The sequence below is a fragment of the Myotis myotis genome, unplaced genomic scaffold, assembly GCF_014108235.1.
Source record: "Myotis myotis isolate mMyoMyo1 unplaced genomic scaffold, mMyoMyo1.p scaffold_m19_p_3, whole genome shotgun sequence".
NCBI lineage: Eukaryota > Metazoa > Chordata > Mammalia > Chiroptera > Vespertilionidae > Myotis > Myotis myotis.
Genome location: NW_023416335.1, coordinates 89,736,903 through 89,751,155, shown reverse-complemented (window position 1 = coordinate 89,751,155; position 14,253 = coordinate 89,736,903).

Sequence of the window (14,253 nt, the reverse complement as noted above, 5' to 3'; positions counted from 1 at the left end):
AACATGGACAAGCTCACACAGCTGGGAAGTGGAAGAGCCAAGATTCCAGGGACAGTGAACTTTCCCCAACAATGTGCTGCATGAGATACAGAGAGGAATAGGATAGACAGATATAAGATCCCTGCTCTCAGTTCTCACATGCTTTTAAGAAAAGCATATAAACAACTATAAAATAATGAGATCGATGCAAAACTGCTTTATGAACCAAGTACTGTGGGAATACAGGCTTGCAAATTATCCCAGGCAACTAAATATTTATGGTAAGCAGGGAGAGAGAACAGGAATGACAAAGATAAAACATTAATAAGGTCTCATGATGATATAATGGGTATCCTTCACTGCCAGTTTATTTTAAAATATGTATCCAACATTTATCATTTAGAAGTAGCAATTTTTTATTGAATTTATTTGGGGTGACATTAGTTATATAGGTTTCAGGTGTATAATTCTATAATACATCATCTGTATATTGTATTGTGTATTCACTACTCCAAGTCCAGTCTCCTTTCAACATCATATATTCCCCTATTACCCCCTTCACCCTCCTCCTACCCCCTTTCCCCTCTAGTAATAACCATACTGTTATCTGTGTCTATGATTTCTTTTTTTGCTTAATCCCTTCCTTTTTTTTTACCCAGCCCCAAACCCTTCCCCTCTGACAACTGTCAGTCTGTTCTCTGTATCTATGAGTCTATTTCTATTTTATTTGTTAGTTTATTTTGCTCATTAGATTTCACATGTAAGTAAAATCATATGGTACTTGTCTTTTTCTGACTGGCTTATTTCACTTAACATAATGCTCTCCAGATTCATCCACGTTTCTGCAAAGGATAAGATTTTCTTTTTCTATGGCTAAGTAATATTCCATTGTGTAAATGTACCACAGCTTTTTTATCCACTCATCTACTTATGGGCCCATGGGTTGCTTCTATAGCTTGTAGAAGCAGCAATTTCTTAAGTTTATATGTAGTATGTAATATGAGCCATATTCACAGATTTTTAAAGTAGAGAGTTTCAAACTCATACATTTAAAATACTTTAACATACCAAAACTTTTAAATGTTTTGTAAGGAATGAGGGAAATAAAAATGAAAATATATAGACATCAATCATGGTGGCCGGCAGGACAGGAGTGAGGAAAAGAGTGTGAGTGAGTAAGGGAGTGTGTGGACATGCATAATGTGTGTGTGTGTGTGTGTGTGTGTGTGTGTGTGTGTGTGTGTGTGTGTGTGATGGACAGTTAGATCTCGCAGGATTTTGGGGAGCTGAAGGATCAGGCTTTCACGGTCAAAGAGCTCTTGCTACCACCACAGGCACTCCCTATGTAGGTGCAGCTCTGGCATGGAAACCAGGCCATCTTGAAGGAGGGAGCAGTGGTGGTTAGGAGCATAGCCTCACCACCACCCAGACTGGCCTTGGACACCACCCTGGACCCATGCAGTGAGTCATGGAGTCGCACACCACCCCCACTGGGTCTCTAGGTCGCAGGTCGCACACCAGTGGGACTTCACAGGCAAGCCTCACCACAGGAGCCAGGACACAGAGTACATACACAACAGCTTGCACTACATAGCCAGACAACCTGTGAGGAGACTCTATCCACGAATGAGACAATAACATTAAAGACCAAACTACATCAGGAGAATCCAAATAACTCAAGTAGGGAGCTTTCCTAGAACACCCAGCTCAGGAGATCTGAGAGACTGTACCACTGGGTCTCACAAAACACCTACTACATGGAACCACCCCCAAAAAATCTGGGTGGCATAGCGGTTTGATCTAAGATATAGAAACAAATACAAAGGGACAGCAAAAATGTGGAGACAAAGAAACAATCCCCAAAGGAAAGAAAAGGAGGAATTGCCAGAAAAGGAACTAAATTAAATGGAGGCAAGTAATAAAGAATTCAAAGTAATGGTAATAAGGATACTCAAACATCTGACTGAGAATTACAAGTAACTCAATGAGAATTATAATGAGCTGAATGAGAAATACACCAACATGAATAAGAATCAAGAGAAAATGAAGAATGATATGGCTGCAATAAAGAAATCCCTGGAAGGTTTCAACAGTAGAGTAGAAGAAGCTCAGACCGAACCAGCAAGTAAGAATACAGGGTAGAAAAAAAACACCCAATCAGAGTAGCAATTGGGAAAAAAAATTAAAAGACAGGAGGAGAGTTTAAGGGAGCTTTGGGACAACATGAAATGAAACAACATCTGCATATTATGCCAGAAGGAGAAGAAGCTAAGCTAGGAATAGAAAACATGTTTGAAGACATAATTACAGAAAACTTCCCTGACTTGGGGAAGAAAAAAGTCACACAAGTCCAGGAAGCACAGAGAGTTCCAAACAAGATGAACCCCAAAAAACCCACACCAAGACACATTATAATTAAAATGGCAAATGTCAATAACAAAGAAAGAATCTTAAAAGCTACATGAGAGAGATAGAAAGTTACCTACAAGGGATCTCCCATTAGACTATCAATTGATTTCTCAACAGAAACACATCAAGCCAGAAGAGAGCGGCATGAAGTATACAAAGTAATGAACAGCAAGGGACTGAACCCATAACTACTCTATCCACCAAGGCTATCATTCAAAATTGAAGGTGAAATCAGGAGCTTTGCAGCTAAAAAAAAGAAAGAAAGAAAAAGGCTAAAGGAGTTTATTACCACTAAATCAGCAATGCAAGAAACCCTAAAAGGACTGTTGTAAGAAGAAGAAATAGAAAGAGAGGGAGGAACACGGGCATAAAAAATAAAAATGGCAACAAACAAGTACCTATCAATATCAATCTAAAATGTAAATGAATTAAGTGCTCCAATCAAAAGACATAGGGTAACTTAATGGATAAGAAAACATGACCCATATATATATGCTATCTACAAGAGACCAATCTCAGAACAAAGGACTCACACAAACTGAAAGTGAAGGGATGGAAAAAATTTCTTCAGGCAAATGGAAATGAGAAAAAAGCTGGGGTAGTAGTACTTATATCTAACAAAATAGACTTCAAAGTGAAGATCATAACGAGAGATAATGAAGGCCACTTCATAATACTAAAAGGATCAATACAACAAGAGGATATAACTCTGGTAAACATATATGCACCCAATACAGAAGCACCTAAATACATTAAAAAAAAAACTTCTGGAAGGTGTCAAGGGAGAGATCAACAGCAATGCAATCATAGTAAGGGACTTTAATACTCAGCTTCTTCTACTCTACTGTTGAAACCTTCCAGAATGTTCTTTATTACAGCTCTGCTATTCTTCATTTCCTCTTGACATCACTGGATAAACCTTTTAGACAAAAAAATCAACAAGGAAACAACAATCCTAAACAACTCACTAGATTAGATGGAACTAACTGACATCTTCAGATCATTTCACCCCTAAGCTATGGAATATACATTCTTCTCAAGTGCACATGGAACATTTTCAAAAATAGATGACATTTTAGGATACAACCTAAATCTCTACAAATTTAAGAAGATTGAAGTCATATCAAGCATCCCCTCAGACCACAATGGCATGAAATTTGAAGTCAACTATAATAAAAGTAATAAAAAAAAAAAACAATCAAATACATGGAGGCTAAATAGCATGCTATTAAACAATGAATGGGTCACCAAAGAGATCAAAGAAGAAATAAAAGGCATCCTGGAAACAAATGACAATGAAAACACAACAATCCAAAATCTATGGGTCACAGTGAAAGCAATCCTGAGAGGGAAGCTCATAGCTCTACAGGCCTACCCCAAAAAACAAGAACAACTTGTATTACGTTATCTAACCCTACAATTTAAAGAATTAGAAAGAGAGCAACAAGAAAAGCCCAGAGTAGGTAGAAGGTAGGAAATAATAAAAATCAGATGTAAATAAATTACAAAGAAACAAACAAACAAAAAAAGCTGGTTCTTTGAATGGAGAAACAAAATTGATGAACCTCTAGCCAGACTCACCAAGAAACAAAGAGGACCCAAATAAACAAAATCAGAAATGAAAGAGGTGAAGTAACAACTGACCCTACAGAAATACAAAGGATCGTAAAAAAAAAATACTATGAACAACTTCATTCCAACAAGCTGGACAACCTGGACAAAATGGACATATTCCTAGAAAAATATAACCTTCTAAAACTCAATCAGGAAACATCAGAAAACCTGTATAGGCCAATAACTACTAATGAAATTGAAGCAGTAATAAAAAATAAAAATAAAAAAAACTTCCAGCAAACAAAAGCCCTTGTCCAGACAGCTTCACAGGGGAGTTTTACCAAATATTCAAAGAACTAACACCTATCCTCCTAAAACAATTCCAAAAAAATCCAAGAGGAAGGAATAGTTCCAAGCTCTTTTTATGAGGCCAGCATTATCCTAATTCCAAAACCAGATAAAGACACTACAAAGAAAAAGAATTCTAGGCCCATATCCCTGATGAACATATATGCTAAAATCCTCAACAAATTTTAGCAAATTGGACCCAGCAACATCTGCATATTATGCCAGAAGGCATACATTAAAAAGATCATACACCATAACCAAGTGAGATTTATTCCTGGGATGCAAGGCTGGTACAATATCTGCAAATCAATAAATGTGATACAGCACTGTAACAAATTATAACACAAAAATCACACAAGCATATCAATAGACGCAGAAAAAGCATTGGACAAAACCAACACCCTCTTTTTGATTAAAAATCTCAGCAAAATGGGAATAGAGGGATCATATATCAACATAATAAAAGTCGTATATGACAAACCTACAGCCACCATCATACTCAATGGGCAAAAACTAAAACTAGAACAGGAACAAGACAGGGATGCCCACTTTCACCACTCCTGTTCAACATAGTACTGGAAGTGCTAGCCATAGCGATCAGACAAGATGAAGAAATAAAAGCATGCAAATAGGAAAGAAGGAAGTAAAACTGTCATTATTCGCAGATGACATGATATTATACATAAAAAACCCTAAAGACTCCATCAAAAACTTACTAGACTTAATAAATTAATTGGACAACATAGCAGGATATAAAATTAACACCCAGAAATTGATGGCATTTTTATATACCAATAATGAACTCTCAGAAAGAGAAAATTAAAAATTTTTTAAAAATCCCACTTACCACTGCAACAAAAATATTAAGATATTTTGGAATAAACATAACCAAGGAGGTAAAAGACCTGTACTTAGAAAACTACAGGACATTGAAAAAAGAGATTGGAAGAGCATACCATGTTCATGGATTAGTAGGATCAACATTATTAAAATGTCCATTCTACCCAAAGCAATCTATAGATTCAATGCAATCCATATTAAAATACCAACAGCATATTTCATAGACCTAGAACAAACTTTACAAAAATTTATGTGGAATCAAAAAAGACTCCAAATAGCCTCAGCAATTTTGAGAAAGAAGAACAACGTTGGAGGAATCACAATACCAGATATCAAGCTATACTACAAAGCTACTGTACTCAAAACAGCCTGGTACTGTCACAAGAACAGGTATATAGACCAATGGAACAGAATAGAGAACCCAGAAATTGACCCAAGACATTATCCTCAATTAATTTGACAAAGGAGGCAAGAGCATAGAGTCAAGACAGTCTCTTCAATAAATGGTGTTGGGAAAATTGGACAGATACATGCAAAAAAAAAGAAAAAGAAATTAGACCACCAACTTACACCATGTACAAAAATAAACTAAAAATGCATAAAAAAGACTTAAATGTAAGACATGAAACCATAAAAATCTTAGAAGAAACCATAGGCAGCAAAATCTCAGACATCTCTCATAGCAATATGTTTACCAATACATCTCCTAGGACAATGGAAACTAAGGAGAAAATAAACAAATGGGGCTACATCAAAATTAAAAGATTCTGCACAGCAAAAGAAACCATCAACAAAATAACGAGGTAGCCCACTGCATGGGAGAACATATTTGCCAATGATGCTTCCAATAAGGGTTAATCTCCAAAATGTATAGGGAACTCATACAATTTTACAAAAGGAAGATAAATTTCAATTAAAAAAATAGGCAAAAGACCTCCAAAGTGGGCATACATAAGGCCAAAAAGCACATGAAAAATGCTCAAAGTCACTAATCATCCAAGAGATGCAAACCAAAATGACAATGAGGTACCACCTCAAACCTGTCAGAATGGCTATCATCAACAAATCAACAATCAACAAGAGTTGGCAAGGATGTGGAGAAAAGGGTTAGAAAGGACAGAGATGGAAGAGAGGCTTTTCTGAGTATATCTTTTATAGAGTTTTAATTTGTGATCCATGTAAATGTTTTACATATTTTTAAAAAACAAGCAAACATTAAAAACACACTGAAACAAATTATACAAATTGTGCATCAAATTGGTAAGATAACCACACAGAGACAAGAGTTTTGAATGAATATTTTACACAATGCTCTAATTGTACTTTTATATATTAAGTAGATCTGAAGAATGAAGAGGAAAGAGTAGTTTAGGATGACTTCCTGATTTCTGGCTGGAGTGACACTTCAGGAAGAGGAGGCATAAACATCCCTTGGGAGGAAGCGGGGAGGGGGGTAAGATATCTCAAGACAAAGTATTCAAAGAGGAAAGGGAGACCTTCTCTTTAGAAATTACCCAGCCAGTGTGACTCAGTGGTTGAGCAGCAGCCCATGAACCAAGAGTTCACCCGCTGGATTCCCAGTCAGGGCACATGCCCGGGTTGTGGGCTCGATGCCCAGTAGGGGGCGTGCAGGAGGCAGCTGATTGATGTCTCACTCTCACATGATGTTTCTCTCTATATATCTCGCTCCTTTCCTTTCTCTCTAAAATCAATAAACACTTAAAAAAAAAAAAAAAGTGGTTTAGGAACTTGGAGTCCCCTTCTCCCAGCATGGTCATCCTCTCCTTAGCCCTTAAATCCAACTTCTCACTGTCCACCTGCCAACGGGCAGAAGGCGGGACAGGGCAGAGGCCCTGGGAAGGAGGGGCTACTGGGCTAGAGAGTGGGCATCTGGGTCACTGGCTCCTGCTGCTGCAATGGGGATCGCCTTTCCATCTGCTTCTCCACTTCACTTTCTTCCTTCCCCTCGTGTGTGTATCAATTGTGCCGTTTTTATTTTATTCCTTTGTTTCTTTTCACAGAGAAATAAAGGGCTAGAAAATTTTTTAATGATTTTTTTCTGTACCCCAAGCTGATGAAGTGGAATAGAGCAATTATGTCTATTTTTCAAATGCCTCATAATGAGCAATATTGCTTTATTTTTAAAGAAAAATATTTTTAAAGTGGTTCTATGGTTATAAAGCTTAGAAACAGCAAAAACATACAAAGTTTTGTTTATGATTAACTATATTTTTAATTGAGTAATATTATGATTGTAGGCTAAAAATTAAGTTTCTAAGTGCATGTATTTGAATTGATAAAATAAATTTATATCGATCAATTTGTAGTAATAAGGTGTTTGATATGTTTTGGCAGAAGTTGTGAGAGAAATTGACAATATCAATAACAAGGATGGGGACCCCCACACCAGCAGCTGAGGTGGCATCCAGAGGAGAGGTGGGCAGTGAGAGACAATTTTCACCACTGGAATGCCACATAAATAGTAACAGTAGACCTGATAGGGCAGCTGTGGGAATGAGCCATCCGGATTCCCAAGGAAGAAAAACAAAGAGAGTGGGCAGTTTGTGGGTTTAGTTGGTAGCAACATCAGGAGCAAATTCTATTGCCTCAAGATGACTCACTGATTACATTTCCAGGAATTAGTAATAGATTATCCCTGACCCGCATCATAACCCTGTAAGGTAGCATTGTTATGTTTGGTTTGATTTGGGGTGTGTGTGTGTGTGTGTGTGTGTGTGTGTGTGTGTGTGTGTGTGTGTGTTTTAAGGCAAATAGCACAGAAGGATTTACAACAAAAAGCAATGGTTCCTTGCTTTTCAATTCCCAGCCTCAATCCCGCTTTGCAAGTGAAACCACTTTACCTTCCTGGGTTTTATTTTCCTGCTGATGGCTCTCGCACTGTACAAATTTGACTGAGCTGTTATTTATAGCATTACTTGTTGACTCTAGCAATGATGAAGGTTCAGCTTACTTAATGTCACCTACACACACATACACACACACACATCACTATTTTTACTAGTAGTTCTATTGTTTGCTTTTGCAACACTTATTTCCTTAAACTTTTGGTTTTAAATCTCTCAAATACAGAGAGCATCTCTTGGCTCTTCATTTTGTGAGAGGAGGATATTTGAGTTCCTACTGCTAGACTACCCACCTCTACTTCTACCTCCAAACTTTCTGTAAAGCTATACTGTAATTCTTACAGACCTGCAGGGGATTGGTTCCAGGATCTCCCTCAGATACCTACATCCATGGATGCTCAAGTTCTTTAAATAAAATGGTGTAGAACAGTGCACAGTCAGCCCTCTGTATCCACAGACTCTCAAACTCAGATAGAAAATACTGTTGTTGTTTTTTTGGATTTCTTAAAATTTATGGTTGGTTGAATCCACGGGTGCAGAACTCACGGATATGGGGGGCCAACTGTATTCTTACTCTGAGGTTTCCATGACTGAAGAGTACTTACACATCATTCTATATCCATAATTAAGTCTTTTAGAGTTTGTCCTTAGGTTAGAGCCTAACAGACAGTAACCCATAAACAGCATTAAGTTTATGAAAACTTTCCTTTGCAACAGAACCAGGAAGTGTTTCCTTCTCTGTAATCGTGTCATAGCCCTGTGCTGCTCAACTGCTCAAAATCATGATTGCTTGATTTTGCCCTAGTGTTTTCTTTGCTTGTTGAAAGAGGAAACCTGTACCATCTTACCCATTCTATCTATTGCTTAGAATTCTGCCCCCCTTTTTCTTTTTGTAGACCATTGACATCCATTTCTAATTTGATTCATACTTGTACTGAGTCTTTTAAAAATTTTCCAGTTTTTCTTCTTTTCATGCATTTCTTGCCTGTAGTGTATCTCCAAGACCCTCCAACTCTATGTTCTATGACATTTCTTTCTTTCCTAGAGCCCTATTCTGCTGTTTTTAAAATCCCATGTCTTCCTGGTATTGCTCTGTTATGCTACTGATGGAGTACGTGCTCAAATAACTTCTCAAGAAAAAAGCGTATGGCAAGTAGGCTCAGTCTTTGCATGTCTAACAATGTCTTTAGTAATTTGTCACTAGTACAGTGGGGCCTTGACTTACTAGTTTAATTCGTTCGGAGACCGAGCTAGTTAAGGAGCTCGTTAACTCAAATTACTCTATCAACTCAATGCAAAAAATCGCCGAGAGACAGCTGGTATCTCAAAAAACTCGTTAGTCCGGACACTCCTAAGTCAAGGCCCCACTGTAATTGACTAAGCATAGGTTTCCCAGGTTGAAAATTATTTCCTGCTGAATTTCGAAGATATTATACCATTGTTTCTAGTATAGCTAATAACAATCTAATGCCAACATGATTTTTGTTTTTTGTAGGAGTTTGCACTCCTCCATCCCAAGATAGCTCTTAGGATTTCTCTGTATAGCTTATTGAACTAAAACTTCCAAGTCATATGTGGCCCTTCCCATTGCCCCTAATCATAACTCAGGAGGCCCTTTTTGATTGAAAGTTCACATCTTTCATTCTGGAAATTTTCATTGTATCATTTCTTTAATGTCTTTTCCCCTTGGTTTCTCAGCTCTTTCTGGAATTCTTATTACTCTTATTGGACCCCCTTTGGATTGATCTTGTGTGTGTGTGTGTGTGTGTGTGTGTGTGTGTGTGTGTGTGTGTGTAATACACTCATTTTACATATTTTTGCTCCAGGTTTGGGGAGATTTTCTCTAATTTAGCTTGCAATCTCCCATTAAATATTTCATTTCCTAGGGTTCCTTCCCATTTTCTGATTTTTTTAACAGCATCATGTTCTTCTTTAATAAATAAGAACATTCTTTATAATTAGTTTTGCAGAGTTTTTATACAATTTTTCTTGAATTTCCTAGATTATATGTTTCCTCTGGGGTCAGTTTTTCTCTACTTATCTTTCTTCATCATACCGGAGGCTTTCTCAAATGTTTGGAGATTCTCAGTTGTCAGGCTATTCTGAAAAATGAGACAGGAGAAAGGCCGACTAGAACTCTAAACCATGATTGGAACTGGCTGATTGGCAGGCTTCCATTTAGGGTGAACAGTCGGAAATCTGATCATTGCTCTAGCAGCGGTTCTCAACCTGTGGGTCGAGACCATCGGAAAACACATATAGCATATCAGATATTTACATTACAATTCGTAACAGTAGCAAAATTACAGTTATGAAGTAGCAACGAAAATAATTTTATGGTTGGGGGTCACCACAACATGAGGAACTGTATTAAAGGGTCGCGGCATTAGGAAGGTTGAGAACCACTGCAAGGCCTCCAAATGCCAGAGTACAGATGGCTTTGCACTAGGATACCAATGACAGCTCCAACTGCCCAAGTTTCCTCAGAAAGATCCTTCACTGTTTTTAGAAAAGTCCCCTCTGGTCATTTCCTGGTTGGTTGGTTAGTTTTGCTTTTGTGTTTGGTTGAACACATAGTTGCAGGGAGTTCTTGGCACCAGAGTTGAGGAGCAGTGATGGAGGGTGACCATTCCATATACAGATCTTCACTGTCTTTGTCTTCTCTTCATTCTAGCAACCTAGAATCCCCAACCTCTGCACGGTTCTACCACATAGGGAGGCTCCCTCATCTTCTCTGACCCTCCAAGCATAACCTGACCTATAATTTCTTCCACTTGGTGTTCTCCCATGCACTTTGTCTTACAGAAATTCATTGGTTCAGTGGATAGAGCGTCAGCCTGTGGATGGAAGGGTCCTGGGTTCGATTCCGGTCAGGGGCACAAGCCTGGGTTGTGGGCTCGATACTCACTAGGGGGTGTGCAGGAGGCAGCCGATTGATGATTTTCATCATTGATGTTTCTTTTTTGTTTTTAATATAGTTTTATTGGTTTCAGAGAGAAAGGGAAAGGGAGAGATAGAAACATCAATGATGAGAATCATTGATCAGCTGCCTCCTGCACCGCCCCCCCCCACACACACACACACACTGGGGATTGAGCCAGCAACCTGGGCATGTGCCTTTGACCAGAATCGAACCTGGGACCCTTCAGTCTGCAGGCCAACATTCTATCCGCTGAGCCAAACCAGCTAGGGCTCATCATTGATGTTTCTCTCTCTCTCTCCCCCTCCCTTCCTCTCTGAAATCAATAAAAATATTTTTTTAAAGAAATTCATTGAAATCACTTATCCTTTTGTCTTCTAAACTTTTTGATCTTGTACCTTTTCTATAATTTTAACTGAGTCCTATGGGGGAGAGGAAATAATTATGTATGCTTGTCCCCACCCTAAACCAATAATAGGAGCAGGGGTTATCCCATTTTACATCTGAAAAATGGAGGCTCATGTGATTAAATGACTTGCCTAAGATCACACAGCTAGAAAGAGAAGGGTCAGGATTCAACTTGTATGCTTTTGACTGTGCCAAACTACTTATTTTTGTCCAAATCATGACTCAGCTGGTATGACCTGAGTGTATATTCAGATGGTATAAATTTATAGTATTATAATACTATGTTTCTATAATACTATAATATTTAAACAGTGTCATTAGTATATACAAATGACTCAGAGACTGCACAGACTACAAACTGTACAATGTCGCTTTACAAGTTACATATCTAGAATAAAATAAGAAATCATCAAAGTAGTAGCAGTTTTATATTTTGTGGGTCAGGATGAAGTATACTAGTGCTTGAGGAGAAAAAATTGATAGGAAGGGCTGGATTAGCATTCAGGTAGTGGTGGCAAGGGCTTGGCATACGGAATGCTCTGGGCACTATCAAATCCACGTTAGAAGTCACAATTGGGGAGCAATTGCCCCAAAGAGGTGGGGCAGACTCCAGAGTAGTGGAGTGAATGGAAGAGACTCACTAGAAAGGTAGGGGACACCATTCACTTGGATGCCACTTTCTCAAACATCCAATACTTATTAAGCAACTACTGTGTACAGACACTACAATAGGCTCCAGAGATACTTTCTTCTTCAATGAGGGTAATATCCCCAAAAGGTGAGGCTTTCATTCTGGGGGACTTCTAGAAACTAAAATTCCACAATATCACATAGGAACACATCCTATTCACAATGGTTTAATATTTAAAGTATTAGAATTGTTCTAGTTCAACCACAAATATAGTTTGAGGGCTTTTGAGTAGCTCGTTTTTGTCCCATAGATCTTTATTGAGCTCCTACCTACTGGCAGCCACTGGGGTTAGGACCTAGGGACACATGGTGCAGAATATAAGATTATTTCTAATGAAGGTTAGCACTTATCCACCAAAGACAATGCTGAAGCATCTACTTTTCTGTTTCTCAGAGGTGAGGCCAAATTAACTTAACTATGAAATATAGAGACTGACTCTTAGCAAGAGGCACAGAACACTGGACTAGATAGATGGTGAATGTGGTATATGCTGGTATTAGGCAACTGTGATATTAGCTTAGACAAATAAATACTGTGGAAGAACATAATTTAACAGAAAATCCTTCTGTTCATAGTGTTTTTCTTGACTCTTCACATTCCTTGTGGATATTTTGGTCTGACACTGTAGAGGTATTCACTGAGGTCTGAAATAAGTGAGTATGTACCCTTTGTCCTCACAGGATGGCAATAAGCCTGTGAACTTGGAAAGAGAACAAAGCGTTCTAGTATGATAAACAAAGAAAATGGAAATTAAAAAGTTTGGTTTCCTCTTTTCTGTATCAGCACATACCAGCTGTCAGACACCACTGAATAATCTACTCCTCCTGTTCCTGAAAGGTAGATAGTTATTATTAAAGCATTGCCAAAAGGAAGTATGCTTTAATTTTCAATAATAATGGCACAAATGAAGCACTAATACAACAAACAGAAGAGAAACTTTAAAAAATACAGTATTTGCATCTGTGATTTTTTTGTCCCATCTAATTCCACGCTCTCCAATGCTCTCCAACATCTCGCCAGCAGGCTGACATCCTGATAAACACGAAGAGGAAGAAGGAAAACGGGCTGATGGACAGGGTGGGTGCGGCAGCCAGAGAGGTCATGGGGAACAATAAGGAAAGTGCAGCTACTCAAGTGTATGCAGATAAGGCTTTAGGTTCAAGGGCTGAGATTGCTCTTGCAGAATACACCCTACTGCAGAGTGCCCACATGGTACCTGATGGCAGACTTCCACTGAAGGAGCCCAACCTTTAGGTTCTTTTGTGTAGCCCTCACCTCCAAACAAAGCAAGTTGCAAAACCAGTTCTAACAAGCAGCAGAAAGCTTCCTTTCTTTGGGAAAAACTAGTAAAGGCATCTCTCTGTCCTCCTCCTGCCAAAGGGCCAGCTTTTTCAGCTTTTTCCTGAAGTTGCCACTGTGAGAGAAGACTTGCCAAGGCCGTGGTGGTAGAGCACAGAGCTTAGTAATTAGAGTAAAAATGAGTCCATGTTCATCCACCTCTGCAGGAGTGAATTACCCTCCTTAAGCCTCAAATTCCTCGTCTGTAAAATGTGACAGGCAGATTGAATCAGAAAATAAAGTGATTCTAAATTTCTAAAAGACTTTCCTCTTTACTCTATCTTCCAATTAAAAAAGATCAAGCCGTAAGAGCATAATCTAGTCCACCTACTTTCCATATACCTGAGATTAATTCACATACTTTCTGATTAATATGATAGCATTATCTTCAGAAACACACACATCCAGTTTCAGACAGCCCCTGGGGTCTTGGCAGCCATGCTGATGCAGGCAGGGTGGTGGACAGCACCCACGGCTCATGCTCCCGCTGATGCTCTTTCAGGACACAATACCTCCCTTTCCAAAATGTTTACTTTTTGCTCAGAACAATGATGGATGTATGGATAGGTCTTCATTTGATTCAGTACCTGAACAATCGGCTTCTTATATTATTTCTCCAAAGCAGAATTAACTCATAATTTTGTGACAAGTCACCAGAACTCTTGGTTGAATAAAAAAAAAAAAAAACACATAAGCTATCACACAACTCTGGCCTGAAAGTTCTTCTGGAATATCCCGCAGTATTACCATGTCCAGATAGCCGACCACATAATAGTCAGAACTGACTTAATTAGCAAAACATGTTCAATAATGCCCCTGTAGGTGTCACATTCTTAAGTATTTATAACAATAAATTAGAAGTCAGAGTTGGGTTAGCAAGTTCACTTTGTTCAAGCCCTTTT